The sequence below is a fragment of the Argopecten irradians genome, chromosome 12 (assembly GCF_041381155.1).
Source record: "Argopecten irradians isolate NY chromosome 12, Ai_NY, whole genome shotgun sequence".
NCBI lineage: Eukaryota > Metazoa > Mollusca > Bivalvia > Pectinida > Pectinidae > Argopecten > Argopecten irradians.
The window spans coordinates 26,585,474-26,601,666 of NC_091145.1; the positions used below are offsets into that span (position 1 = coordinate 26,585,474).

The 16,193-nt window shown below is 31.3% G+C and overlaps 1 long non-coding RNA gene across 2 annotated transcripts; it reads left to right on the top strand.

The window, feature by feature from the left end:
* Positions 1–921: 921 nt before the first annotated feature.
* LOC138336986 (uncharacterized) lies at positions 922–8,553 on the top strand. Of its 2 annotated transcripts, XR_011210516.1 has the most exons (5): positions 922–936; positions 5,802–5,942; positions 6,676–6,708; positions 7,161–7,359; positions 8,457–8,553. It is a non-coding gene; the product is annotated as an uncharacterized lncRNA (long non-coding RNA). The 2 variants fall into 2 exon arrangements; XR_011210515.1 differs by lacking the exon at positions 922–936 and having other exon boundaries at positions 5,725–5,942.
* The last annotated feature ends 7,640 nt before the right edge of the window (positions 8,554–16,193 follow it).

Here is a 16,193-nt window from a genome sequence, read left to right on the forward strand (position 1 = left end):
CGGATTCGGTATAATGTGGTCTTGACCATGATTTCTGATTCGTCAGAGGAACATGTAACGGATTCGGTATAATGTGGTGTTGACGATGATTTCTGATTCGTCAGAGGAACATGTAACGGATTCGGTATAATGTGGTCTTGACCATGATTTCTGATTCGTCAGAAGAACATGTAACGGATTCAGTATAATGTGGTGTTGACCATGATTTATGATTCGTCAGAGGAACATGTAACGGATTCGGTATAATGTGGTGTTGACGATGATTTCTGATTCGTCAGAGGAACATGTAGCGGATTCAGTATAATGTGGTGTTGACCATGATTTATGATTCGTCAGAGGAACATTTAACGGATTAGGTATAATTTGGTCTTGACCATGATTTCTGATTCGTCAGAGGAACATGTAACGGATTCGGTATAATGTGGTGTTGACCATGATTTCTGATTCGTCAGAAGAACATGTAACGGATTCAGTATAATGTGGTGTTGACCATGATTTATGATTCGTCAGAGGAACATTTAACGGATTAGTTATAATGTGGTGTTGACCATGATTTCTGATTCGTCAGAGGAACATGTAACGGATTAGGTATAATGTGGTCTTGACCATGATTTCTGATTCGTCAGAGGAAAATGTAACGGATTCGGTATAATGTGGTGTTGACCATGATTTCTGATTCGTCAGAGGAACATGTAACGGATTCAGTATAATGTGGTGTTGACCATGATTTCTGATTCGTCAGAAGAACATGTAACGGATTCAGTATAATGTGGTCTTGACCATGATTTCTGATTCGTCAGAAGAACATGTAACGGATTCAGTATAATGTGGTCTTGACCATGATTTCTGATTCGTCAGAAGAACATGTAACGGATTCAGTATAATGTGGTGTTGACCATGATTTCTGATTCGTCAGAGGAACATGTAACGGATTCGGTAAGTCAAAATGTCTTGTATTAAACTTTTTTTCTCATATAGATTTTTGGAAATAGGAGTTCATGTTATAAACGAAAATGGAAGAAAAACTTATGTCCGTGTGCTCGTTTTTGAGATATTGTCACTCAAAGATACCTAGTTGACAAAATATTGGATTTTATGGGAATTTTGCGGTTTTGACCATATACACATGAGATTAAAGTCATAATTTCCTATCGAGGTGTTTGATATGTATGGATGTTTGTAGAATTTATTTTCCAGTAGTCTTCTTTAAAAACATACCAGTTTTGATTAATAAGACTAATATTTTTTCTCAGAATAACAACATATGCTACCCCTACCCCTTAATTTTGAGCTAAAAAATGCACCATTTTCAGCCATTTTTGCCAAATTTAACCCTTAATAGAAAAAGTTCTGGTATTAAACTTTTGTTCATATTTTGCATATCAACAGGGAAAGGGTTGTTCTTTCTAAATCAGGCAGAAAAATGGGGGGTCCGTGTGCTTACTTTTTTGCCCCATTTGAATATTTGTTATTTTTCAGTATTTTGGAGTAAAAAATAAAAGTGCCCAAATTACCATTAAATGTCAAAATAAAGTGACAAAAGTGTATCATTTCACACATTAATGATCAATATTTTAATTACCACGAACCCAGTAACGATTTACAGCAAAAATTAGTTCGATACAGCTAAAAATACTGGCGCAGTGATGATTTAAGTAAAAACAATTTCAGTAAAAAATGGTAAAACTGTGGCGCTATTCAAAGCGAAAAAAGACACAATTTCAAAATGGCCGCCAAATGGACCATTTCTTAAAGTCCTCGTATAAAAAAAATCTACTAAAAATAGAAATGTAATTTTTTGACAGAATTTGCAACTGGCAACTTGCTAAAGATATTGATAGATTTTATCTTAAAATCTCATAACTTCTTTGATCTATGTCGAAACGAGACTTCAACGGGACTGAAACCTCAGAAGAATACAACCTTAATGGGTTAGAGGTATCGCTGTATCAATTTCCTCCGATGAACATAATATAAATGAGAACTGCTTTATATCTTTAATTATTTAGGGCAAGGACATATATGAGACTCTCACTTATAAATCATTGTTTAGGTGTATAGTTGGGCAAAATATCTTGAAAATGGGCCCCAGTAAATGTAGACTAATTAATTATCATGTCCCAATTGTTTTAAGGAGAGTATACGTATAGTATAAAACATTGCACGGAATCACTCTGTGAATAGATCAGTTACTCTTTGTTCCTCTTTGCAATCTAGATTTTATCAGCGTCTGAAATTGAACTTTGAACATGTAGGTTCAACTTTATATAAACCCGATCTCTTTACCAAACATTTGTCTGCACATTCTTTGGTCATATAAAGACGTCTTTTTTGGACAGAAAAACTAGTTTTTAATTACTACGCATACCAGATTTTCAACCTGAACTCTGAAATAGGTATATCGACCAAGATTTGTGTCGTGTAGATATATTTATCTAATAACTACAGAAACTTTAATGAGTTTGAATAGCAACACATATAGCAAAAGTCAAATGTCATTATACACTTGTACATGTAATTTCATATTTATCATATAATATCAAATAACTGATAACTTTGATACAATTTGCACACTGAATTGTCCTTGATTAATAATCTCCCCTCTTCGTTTGAAACTCAGAGAAACATGTACAATGATTCTATTTTTTTTAAATAATTATTTTATTTTTCGATTTTCCCCCATATATTAAGATGGCCACACATATAGTACAAAATACATGAAAAAGAAAGACACGCACACTCCCTCACCCATACGCAGACACCCTCACACACCCTTACATGCTCACATACAGCTAGTTCAGTTTTTGATAGTCTTAATCACATCACTAACACACACTTTAATTAGTTTCCACACCTACTATTATTGACATGCATGTGGGTATATACGATCACACACTATTCTTAGCAATAAATATTTATACCTACTCCTCTTCATTGTAATGTACACATATGCACATACACACAGGCATATACATGTAGACACAATATACATAGAAAGAAGACAAGTATGCTTACATTTTGGCACACACATAGACATTTCTATGGAATGTTACGGTATCAAAAAAAGATAATAAAGAAATGCATAAAAACAGACAAAACAAAAAACAAAACAAAAAACAAAACTATACAACATGTATTGACACACAAAAAACTATACAACATGTATTGACACACAAAAAACTATATAACATGTAATGACATACAAAAAACTATTCAACATGTATTGACACACAAAAAACTATACAACATGTACTGACATACAAAAAACTATATAACATGTATTGACATACAAAAAACTATATAACATGTACTGACATACAAAAAACTTTACAACATGTATTGACACACAAAAAACTATACAACATGTACTGACATACAAAAAACTATATAACATGTATTGACACACAAAAAACTATACAACATGTATTGACACACAAAAAACTATACAACATGTATTGACACACAAAAAACTATATAACATGTATTGACACACAAAAAACTATATAACATGTAATGACACACAAAAAACTATATAACATGTATTGACATACAAAAAACTATATAACATGTATTGACATACAAAAAACTTTACAACATGTATTGACACACACAAAACATATACAATATGTACTGACATACAAAAAACTATATAACATGCAATGACATACAAAAAACTATACAACATGTACTGACACACAAAAAACTATACAACATGTACTGACACACAAAAAACTATACAACATGTACTGACACACAAAAAACTATACAACATGTACTGACACACAAAAAACTATACAACATGTATTGACACACAAAAAACTTTACAACATGTATTGACACACAAAAAACTATACAACATGTACTGACACACAAAAAACTATATAACATGTAATGAATTACAAAAAACTATACAACATGTATTGACACACAAAAAACTATATAACATGTATTGACACACAAAAAACTATATAACATGTAATGACACACAAAAAACTATATAACATGTAATGACACACAAAAAACTATATAACATGTAATGACACACAAAAAACTATACAACATGTAATGACACACAAAAAACTATATAACATGTAATGAATTACAAAAAACTATACAACATGTATTGACATACAAAAAACTATACAACATGTAATGACATACAAAAAAACTATACAACATGTACTGACACACAAAAAACTTTACAACATGTACTGACACACAAAAAACTATACAACATGTATTGACACACAAAAAACTATACAACATGTATTGACACACAAAAAACTATACAACATGTATTGACACACAAAAAACTATATAACATGTAATGACATACAAAAAACTATACAACATGTATTGACACACAAAAAACTATATAACATGTAATGAATTACAAAAAACTATACAACATGTATTGACACACAAAAAACTATACAACATGTATTGACACACAAAAAACTATACAACATGTAATGACACACAAAAAACTATATAACATGTATTGACATACAAAAAACTATATAACATGTATTGACATACAAAAAACTATACAACATGTACAAAAAACTATACAACATGTATTGACACACAAAAAACTATATAACATGTATTGACATACAAAAAACTATATAACATGTATTGACACACAAAAAACTATACAACATGTACTGACACACAAAAAACTATATAACATGTATTGACATACAAAAAACTATATAACATGTATTGACATACAAAAAACTATACAACATGTATTGACACACAAAAAACTATATAACATGTATTGACATACAAAAAACTATATAACATGTAATGAATTACAAAAAACTATACAACATGTATTGACACACAAAAAACTATACAACATGTATTGACACACAAAAAACTATATAACATGTAATGACATACAAAAAACTATATAACATGTATTGACATACAAAAAACTATACAACATGCAATGACATACAAAAAACTATACAACATGTATTGACACACAAAAAACATGTATGACACACAAAAAACTATATAACATGTATTGACATACAAAAAACTATATAACATGTATTGACATACAAAAAACTATACAACATGTATTGACACACAAAAAACTATATAACATGTAATGACATACAAAAAACCTATACAACATGTAATGGCATACAAAAAAAAACCTATACAACATGTATTAAAATACAAAAAAAAAAACTATACAACATGTATCAAAATACAAAAAACTATACTGAATCACTAAAATTGTCTAAATTTTGCCTTTGTCGAAGACAAATAACCTCAATTTAATTCATCATATGACAATGCTGACAATAAAAATCAGATATTGTAAACAGTACGGCAAATTGCAATTTATCTTTCGTTTATGACAATTTAAAACTCCATCTTTATTAAATAATGCATTAGTAAACTTTTGTAGACTTGTAGTCATCGTAACATTGTACTTTTAGTGTGTACTTTTAATTCTGAATCATCAATGGGCATTTATACATGTACACACGATTATTCACAATTCGTTGCATTATATCAGATTTAGGTAGCAATTCATATCATATGGAATATTTTCAAAAGATGATAAAACACCGGATGTCAGATATACAAAGACTTCAATTAATATCGAATTCTCCTTTGAAAGAAAATTATTAACATAATGAGTTTACCAAATACTGCCGATGGTTATAATTTTCTGTCTTTGTTACACTTAATAATGAAATTGCAATGAAATGTATCTTTCATATCTAAGCTAAAATCAACCGCATGCGACATGATAACTTGCCACGTTTGCATTACAGAGGTGAAGAGTTTATATCCAAGATCTGCTATATAAGCCGTAGTGTTATCAAGGCTATTTCAGACAGGTTTATCGCAGCTGGAAGTCTACAGAATGAATCCATCTACCGTCCTAATAGCCTTGGCGCTGGTGCTAACTCTGGGTAAGTAATTACACTATGTCACCTCTTATTATCATCTAATTCATGGATACATAATTAACTTGTATTGGTTTCATACCAAATCTAACAAACTAAGGCCAATTTTTTTCATATAACTCTGAACAAGAATCCATTAATGGCGCGAAAACACGGCGTTAACGTAAGGCAACAATTGGCATTGGTAATAAGTATCGATTTAGATGAAGAATATCTTTTAAAGATATCATTGGAATCGTACATTAAAACTTATTTTTTAAATTTCATTGGGTTATAAATAAAATTAATTTGATACCCCTATGATATTAAAAGATTGTGATATCAATGTTTAATTTTACTACATTGCTATTAACGATGCTGATTTAACATACGTTAAAGAGACACAGTGTTAAACTGTTATAGAGAACAACCAACTAAATAAAAAAGACCTTCGAAATGGCCCCTGTGGATACAAGATTAAGCCCAGGGTAGAATTTTAACCCGGCCTCTGATTGGCTGGCTAATTATGAATTTCAAAAGTAAAAATGTTTTCTGACAGGCAATTATTTCCTAGAAACATGATATAAATTTGGAAATTCATATTTTCATATGTAAAATTATTTAGTTGGTTGCTCTCTATAATCGTTAATGAGATTCGTTAATTGACCAACTAATCATTCAATTGATTCAAATTTGTCAGGTACATGTACGTGTAATACGTGTATTTCTTAATAATTATAGTCTTCGCTTTCTTTTTTAGCTTATGTAGCAGAATGCAATCCCGGTCCAGAATGTGAGTAATGCTAATATCACGCTTTGTAGTAAACTTTTCATGTTTTATAATGATAAGATAACAAACTGAAATAGTGGTTTTAAGTAGAATGAGTGCACGATAATGTCATGCACTATGATGATATTTGTTTTAAAGAATAGTATTCGTATAGCGTCAATAATGGCAATAAAATTGTTATATTTAAAAAAGGATAATGCCAGTAGACTAGTACGTACATAATGAAGTTCAACAAAATATGCAACGGACAAGTAGTACGTAGAGAACCACGTGCTATAGAGTAATCAGTTAAGCAATTTAGTTACAACTGAAATGAATTTGTTGGTAAATATAGTCCCAATTAAAACGTTTGCCATTAAGTTACTTTAAAACCATCGTACTAATAATTGATATAAGTTTTAAAAGCCTTTGAGTTTTCGTATGTAATATATATATTAAGATATTTCATTTCATAGTTTCCTGCACGGGGGAATCTGACGGGATGTATCCTTACCTACCAGACTGCCATAAATTTATCAAATGTGCTAATGAAATAAAATACTTTTATGACTGCCCTGGCGGTCTTGTGTGGGATGACACCAACAAAAGATGTGAATGGGGCAACTTGGTCAGCCCCGATCCATGTTAACCAACACTAACGTAAAAAAACAAACAGTAAGTATTCAACTCTTTAATATACAACTGATATTCTTACCAGACTTTGTCAACTTCTGTCAGGGTTCCCTTAGTTCATGTGTTGTACTCTGGCAGATGATAAGTTATAAAATAGAAACGTATATTATATTAGTGCGTCATTTCTATTATGGATGGATAATTCCCTATATGTATGTCTTTGTCCAAATTCGTGTAAAAGTAAAATTTAAAAATTTAAAGGTGTATATAAGACATTAAACCAAACGACAAAAGTAAAGAATAATTAGACACATGGGTTATCAATTAAATAGATACTTCACTTAGAAAAGGTATTTACTGTACACCATTACCACCATACAAAATTTGACCTTCTTATTTGAAGTAAAGATAAAATTATCAAAAATAATTAATTGCTTCCCGAACAAAATCCATAGCACTATGCCCTATATGGAATTAAGTACTGATTATGCATAAATTCAAAGCAATATAAATTATATTGTATATTTTATGACATATACATACACGATTAAACCAGTTATCATTAAAATGATGGTTAGAGTTAATGTTTTGTCGCCGGTGGAGCATCTTTAACAATAACATGGAATTCGTGAATATTTTTCACTTCGTTTATCAAAGGAAAATTTGCTTCTTGGCCTATAGCAAAGTCATCATCTGACGTCGGAAAACAATGATGTGAAGTTCAAATTCGTGGGTGGTCGTTGTGGGTTGTTGTAACTTTTGACGTTCATCGTACCGCTTGTTTGATAAAATTAACGTCTTATTAACAGCCAAGGTCATTAGACACAAAATAACTCTTAACAATATTTTCGCTAATGTTTCTGTATTAAACACGTTATGACGACATGAAAATAGAGTCCATACGTATTTACATGTATTAGTCAGTGACGAAAACATAGCGTTCATTTATGTTTATGAGAGAGATAAATCACCGAACTGCAACCTAAACTTGGTTATTTAATATAGCAGAATACATCTTTATTATTATTATCATTTGATTCATTTATTTTTTTATTGGTGTTTTATTTCCATAAAGTATGTAACACGTTAAAATACATTCATAAAACAAAATAACTAATAGCTATATTGTTTTATTACAGCGAAGACATCACCATCTGTGTGACGAAAACGGCTTTCAACGGAAACAAAAATATTACTTGTTCGATTCCTAATAAATAAAGACCTTTCAAGCAACAATTTCTTTTTGTATTTTTGTCTCAATGACATACTCTCAACAGTTGCTGTTATATCGATCGTATCGGTTCTAATAGAATCATTTTTCATCGATTGTTAACATAATTTAGCAGTGAAATTTATCTGTCTTATCAAGACCAAAATGTTATATCAATACAACTTCTTTGAACAATTTTACACAATATATATCTGCCATCAATAGTTAATAACGAAAGCTATATTCTACGGTCTACAGGTAAATACATATAACTAGGCCTATTATTCGTATATCTGATATCCACAGCAGACGTACTAGATTTTCAAACTCTTTCAATTTTTATTTACCAAATCACTGTACAAGTTCATTTAAATGATCTTTTAAATATTAAGGAGCTTATGTTCGGTAAATTTTACCAGACCACGTAAGAAGTTGCACATCTCTTTTATCGTTTAAGAAAGCAGCAAAGGATTTTTATGGAGAACATTTGTAGCTCTTTATTCTTCCCGTAGATGTATTCAATATCCTCTTCATATGTGGCACATTTTTTATGAATGATGATGTTTATTTATATTGTATATATTGTTTATTTTATATCTATCTTGACCATGTGTAAAACGAGCTGCTAAGCTCAACATGGAAACAAGTTTAAATAAAATCTATTATTATTATTACTATTTAAATACATGTAGTTGAACAAAGTTTATCACAATACAAATCTATTCTATCTGCTGTCTGCAGGTAAATAGTAATATTTTATTGAATCCATTTGATTTCAATAACTTACCTCTAATAATTTGTTAAAATAATTTACTAACTTTATACGTAAATGCATTTTGCAGCGACATGTCAATGGTAAAAATATGGCATAGCCTAATACTATTAAGCTTAAGCGGATGTCAGATATACAAAGACTTCAATTAATATCGAATTCTCATTTGAAAGAAAATTATTAACATAATGAGTTTACCAAATACTGCCGATGGTTATAATTTGCTGTCTTTGTTGCAATTAATAATGAAGTTGCAATGAAATGTATCTTTCATATCTAAGCTAAAATCAACCGCATTGGTAATAAGTATCGATTTAGATGAAGAATATCTTTTAAAGATATCAGTGGAATCGTACATTAAAACTTATTTTTTAAATTTATTGGGTTATAAATAAAAAATTTTAGTTGATCAATTAACGAATCTCATTAACGATTATAGAGAGCAACCAACTAAATAATTTTACATAGACCACAGTGTTAAAGTTTGTTAAAGTTTTGTACTGTATTATTAAAACAAAGGAATATTAGTTAGCTATTGTGTTCTATAATTAAAGTCTAGGTTCTCATATAACACTAGATAGAAAAAAAGTTTGGTCCTTCAGCTCAAATTCCAACCAATGTAGCTATATTGAAATCAGGCGCATTTTGCACTAAAAAATCCTGAAATTCTAATGTTTTTACCAATTCATTATCAAAATTGATATTTTGAACCTGAATCTCAATCCGAATTTCCAAATTCATATCATGGTTATCTAGGAATAATTACCTGTCAGAAAACATTTTTAATTTTGAAATTCATAATTAGCCAATCAATAAGCGGCCAGGTTAAAATTCTATCCTGGGCTCAATCTTGTATACACAGGGGCCATTTCGAAGGTCTTTTTTCAATTAGTTGGTTGTTCCCTTTATCAAAAGCTTGAATTGTATAAAAATGTGCGTTTCAATCAGCACACCGATATACCGTGTCCGCCATGTTTTCTGCTGGCTCCTCTGGCCTTAGACCACATTTACTTTCACTATATATTATACCAAAGAAAAGTAAAAATTACGTATCTTAAATTTTTTTCAAAAAATTCAACTGAAATTGAATTAAGCTATTTATGCGGAAGCCGCTGTCGAGTTAGGAATTGCCCCAAAACCTGCTCGTTTTAGACATATTTTTAAATACATGTCACAAACGTACAATGTTATAGAAAAATCCGGAAAATGACAAAAAATCACTACTCAAGCCGTATTACACAGTGTGTCCTAATTAACCTCCAAAAATGGGTTAAAACACAATTCTCCCTGTAGTACAGATATTATACAAAAATTATATGCAAACATTATACATATAGCTGCAATAGCTAAGTCAGAGGAAAATTGTTTTGTAACAGTTCTAAGAATTCAAAAGGCACTGCATTCGTTTACAATGAACCGGAAGTATTATCGTGGTCCATCTATGTTTGGAGCGGCAGAGTTTGAAGATCTTCCGTAAACAGAAGAGCGCAAATCGCGTAGACAGAAGAGCTCTTCTTGAAGAGGAAGAGTAAAGTTCTGTGAACGGTTGTGGTATGTTGCTACGTGTCTTCGACGGTATGCTTCTGTGATAAGGGCAAGAGTTCCAATATACAGATTGTTTGTTTAATTAAATTAACACCACATTGTCAGCCAGGGTCATGTAAAGACGGCCTCCCGTGTATGCAGTGTGTTTCGTGTATAAAGTGTGAGGCGCGTATTTAGGGAGACTGCTAAACGCTCGCTCCTGTGAGGAAGGTTCTGGGTTCTGTCCCCTGGATGAGATACACCATAGTCTATAAAATTGGTAGTTTCTGCTCAGCATACAGGGAGTAGGACGACTAGTTCGCCCGTTGTCAGTATTATGTGACTGGGTGGGGTGTGTTGCTTGGTGTCTTCGGCGGCATACCTCAGTGATAAAGCACTATAAAATGGACAACAGTTCCACTATACAAGAAGACACAACATCGTTCACTGTTCACCGTAAAACATTATATTTCACTGCGAAACATGTAATAAAAAAGCAATACCACCCATATGTGTTAATCTGACGAGTCGGATCGCATGCGTTTGTTGTGTGGAGGAAATTATCACGAGTATGCGTGACTATACATCCGCGCAACAAACGAGTGCGATCCGACTCGTCAGATCAACACATATTGGTGGTTTTGCATTTATCACATACCAGGTACCGTTATTATTATGAAGTTTCAATGATTTTTAGAGTTTTGTAAGTTTTAATCAAAACCGCTTCGCTTTAGGTTCACTTGTCAGTATCGTAACAACGTTTCCCGAGAACATAAATTTTCCTTACTATTTGCCAATCACGCGAAATTTCATTTAGTCTTTATTGTGCAAATGTAATATTTAAACATCAATTTCACATTTATAAGATGCTGCTCAAACTACAGTTTAAGGAAGGAATACATTCAAATTCCGTAAACTAACGTTTTTCATTTTCATCGATAACATAAATTTCTCCCAACATAGTCACTACGTCATAGTTCGTCAAAATGCGTCACAATTCATTCATAAAAATGAAAACACAATGATGGAGGTCACTCTGACAAAATCATGTGTGATATTGAATTTTACTGTGTTTCTTGTGTGCTATGAGGAGGAAGATGTGCAGGTAAAAGGACTACGAAACTATTGCAATATCTAATAAAACATCTTATTTTAGTCGCTAGATGACCTCGTTCATGCTAGCTGTACTGGGACCCAACCAGTAGTCGTGATGGAACAGTAGTTGTGATTGTGCGCATATTCAAGTGTGCGTCCAGATTTCTAAACGTCTGAAGCTGTTGACGAATACCTCATGATGGTATTGTTTTGTTTATGCTGAAATAATATGTTTCAGATGCAAACTTTTTAATGTTTCCCAAATCACGACTACTGGTCGGGTCCCAGTACATGTAGTTTTTTCGTGATTAAATGTTCCTAGTCTAGACTAGGTCTTGTGCACAGTTGAACGCATGGGTAGGAACAGTTTAAAGAAATTAGATAAATTCCTTTCCTATCAGGTGAGTAGATAAATCTACAGTTTGTTTCTTAAATCATATTGGCTAGGTTTCATATCTGTACTGTATCGCGGGCTAAACTTAGTCGGCGAACTCGTGGAAGATCGAACGTAATGTTGACATTGATTGATCCATTAAACTATGCTGATAAACACATGAACAACCTAATTCTTAAATATTACCATGGTATTTTATGAATGCATTTTAAGTGCAGGTGCTGTGTTATTGAATTTATATTTCATGGTTCGACTGCAGAGGGGATTCCCGTAAAATGCGTGTGTTATGTGAAAAGGAATTTCCCCGTGGAAGTAGTTCCGGCTAGTAGGGTGATGCAAGATCTTGTATCACACATGTGAAATTATTTGTATCACTATTGTAACAAAGCATAGGTATGTAATGAAATTTATTATTATGAATTGGTATTCAATAATATATAGTAACAAAAGCAATCTCAGTGCAAAGAGCTAATAGAGTAGATCGATGATTATCTATAAGTGTACGAAATGTAAACGTCGGTTTAAAATAAGATTAGGTAACTGTAAAGAGAATTATATACTAAATGATTTTACATAGACCACAGTGTTAAAGTTTTTTTTTAAAGTTTTGTGATGTATTATTAAAACAGATGAATATTAGTTTGCTATTGTGTTCTATAATGTATAATTAAAGTCTAGTCTAGGTTCTCATATAACACTAGATAGAAAAAAAGTTTGGGTCCTTCAGCTCAAACTCAACTAGTGTAGCCATGTTGAAATCAGGCTGCACTGAAATATCCTGAAATTCTAATGTTTTTACGTATTCATTATCAAAATTTATCTTTTGAACCAAAATCTTAATCTGAATTTCCAAATGCATATCATTGTACTTTCAATTCTGAATCATCAGTGGGCATTTACATATGTACATATAATGATTCACAATTCGTTGCGTTATATTAGATTTTAGGTAGCAATCCTTATTATACGGAATATTTTCAAAAGAAGATGAAACATCGGATATCAGATATACAAAGACTTCAATTTTCATTTCAGAAATATTTTAGTAACAATACAAATATAAAGAAAATCACAAAGTATTGTTAAAAGAATTAGACAACAGGCGCAATGCCTATATCAGTCTTCTTCTATTACTTTCGATTAGGCTTGGTAGAAAGATATTATGTATCAATTGATTATTTCTACAGAAATTGTATATCATAACATGTAAAGTATCTAATTTATTATGGATTAAGGAGTATGTTCATCATAGAATTAAATAGAATAGGTGATATAATTATAGAGATAACTACTATTCAAAATTACTTAGTTTAAACAATATTTTATTCAAAGATAAGACAATACATGTAGAATACAATTCAATGATGTACATTAGGATTTGGTAACAAGCTTTAAGCTTATGTAAAAACCTCTCCTTATTTATGGTAGGCGTATATCTTATAAAGTAGAGTAGTAAAAAAAGAAAGCTATGGATAAACAACAGTGTAACTATCCGGGTACTGATCCAGATTTCCATAATTATTTACAATTGTTTACAGAAATACAGTAGCATATCCTATGTCATGTAAATGGTATGTTTATAGACAGAGAATATATACATTGTATCTCGAACCATCTGTACGTACGTATGCATACGTAAAAGGGGGGGGGGGGGGTTAAACCTAGTAAAGGAACAATAAGAATACTGTATTTGACTTTATAATACGCAAATTACAACATGTTTATGTAATTATAATCATTACAATCACACTTATACAATAAAGAATTAAACTGTAAACTTTAAGCTTAGGACCTTTATAGAGTACAGTTAACTCGTGTAAATTATCTTTATAGTAAACAAACTACATTTAGTTATGTACAGTAAATACAGAGCATTGTAATCATTCGTATACAAACATGAAATATAAATATTGCATGTAAGACCTTAATAGAGCACAAGTATTGACCAAGGTAGATTAATCTATACATATATTTAAATGTGTCATAGATTGATGCATTTACTTTATAGTAAACAAGCTACAACTAGTTGCAATCACATATGTATAAATAAAATATAATTATGACATGTAGGACTTAATGAATACGGATATTGACAAGGTATATCAATACATGCTTGGCAAAGTTTACTCACTTACATCATAAAATAATTAGAGTAATTACATGATTAGCCAAAACGCTCACTCTTTATAATAAATTGTTGAACAGCCAAGATAATCTCTTCATTTTGTTGTACAGTAAGGTTTGGACTTATTAGTAAACAAGTGGTATTTAAGTCATAATTCAGCGTCCAAATATATCGTTCTCTTAAATTTATATATTTTTCACAAGCAAACAAAAAATGAAAGTTGTCCTCTATATATCCACATGTACAAAAACGATCATCTTTAAGATTTTTATCAAAGCTTTTAAGCTACTACATTGTAATCGAAGTCTGGTAAGATATATTTGGGATTTACGGTTCCCGCAGAATCGATAACTAGGCGGTTTACTTCTATTTCTATCAAGATATGTTTTTAAGGCAATTACGGAGGGGTTATCTCTAATGGAAGTTGGAAGTTCGTTCCACAGGTGAATAGTGGTAGGAAGGAAAGAATTTTTATAAGAACTAGTGTTAGTCTTAATAGTGTATAAAAGGTTTGATTGCCTAGTTCTTAGGTTATGTACATTTACTTCAGAATTTCTTCTAGGTTGTAAATTTGAAAGAGAAGGAGGATTATGATGATGAACTATGTTATGAAGCTTTATTGTTTTGTGTTTTTTCCTACGTTCTGCTAGTGTGTCCCAACCTATATCTTTATATAAAAGGTCAATACTAACTAATTTTGTTGCCCCAGTAACTATTCTTGCTGATTCCTTGTGTATTAATTCTAATTTATTGTTCAAAAAAGTTGGAAGAGAGTCCCATACGACGTCAGCATACTCAAGTATAGGCATAATATATGAGAAATATTTACGTTCTAAAGTGTTTCGTTCAAGACAAAATTTAAGTTTTCGTAATACTGCTAGTCTTTTGGACGCTTTTGAAATAATACTGTCGACATGATTAGTCCAACTCAAATCAGTGTTAAAATATAGATCTAAATGCTTATATAACTGGGTTTACGTTAGTATTGTTCATACTTATTTGCGGGAGATTACTTTTTGTAACTTTTTTTCTGACTAATAACGATTCTGTTTTATTTGCATTAAAAGTGCCTAACCACTGAGTGGCCCATGATTGAATTTATTTATAACATTAGCTGCATTAATTGCATTATCTATCACTAGATAAAGAGTAGTGTCATCGGCGAATAGTTTGATGATACTGCTTATATCCGATACTATATCATTAATAAATATTAAAATCAGTAAATGTCCTAATATGGAGCCTTGAGGAACGCCAGATTTAATAGTGCTATAATCTGACAATTCTCCATTAATTACAACTCTTTGTTTTCTACTAGAGAGATAACTTTTAAACCACCCCAGAATGTTTCCCGTAATGCCTGCATTGTTTAGTTTATATTGTAATCCTTTGTGCCAAACGCGATCAAACGCTTTACTTATATCTAGAAAAATAATTTGTACTTTCTTTCCGTGATCTAATGCTCTACCAATGTCGTTAGTGATATTTAACAATTGATTCTGATTGGTGCTCAGTGAAAAAGGAAGAATCACGCAGAAAGTTATGAACATGTTTAAAAATGCACCTTTCCATAACTTTACCTATTATACTTATTAGTGAGATTGGACGATAATTGGAGAGAGTACTTGGGTCGTCCTTTTAAAATATGGGGATTACGTTTGGCCTTTTCCATACACCGGGATAACATTGATTACTTAATGATTTATTAAAAAGATTACAAAGAGGTCCTAGTAATTGTCGTTTGCCTTCTTTTAAT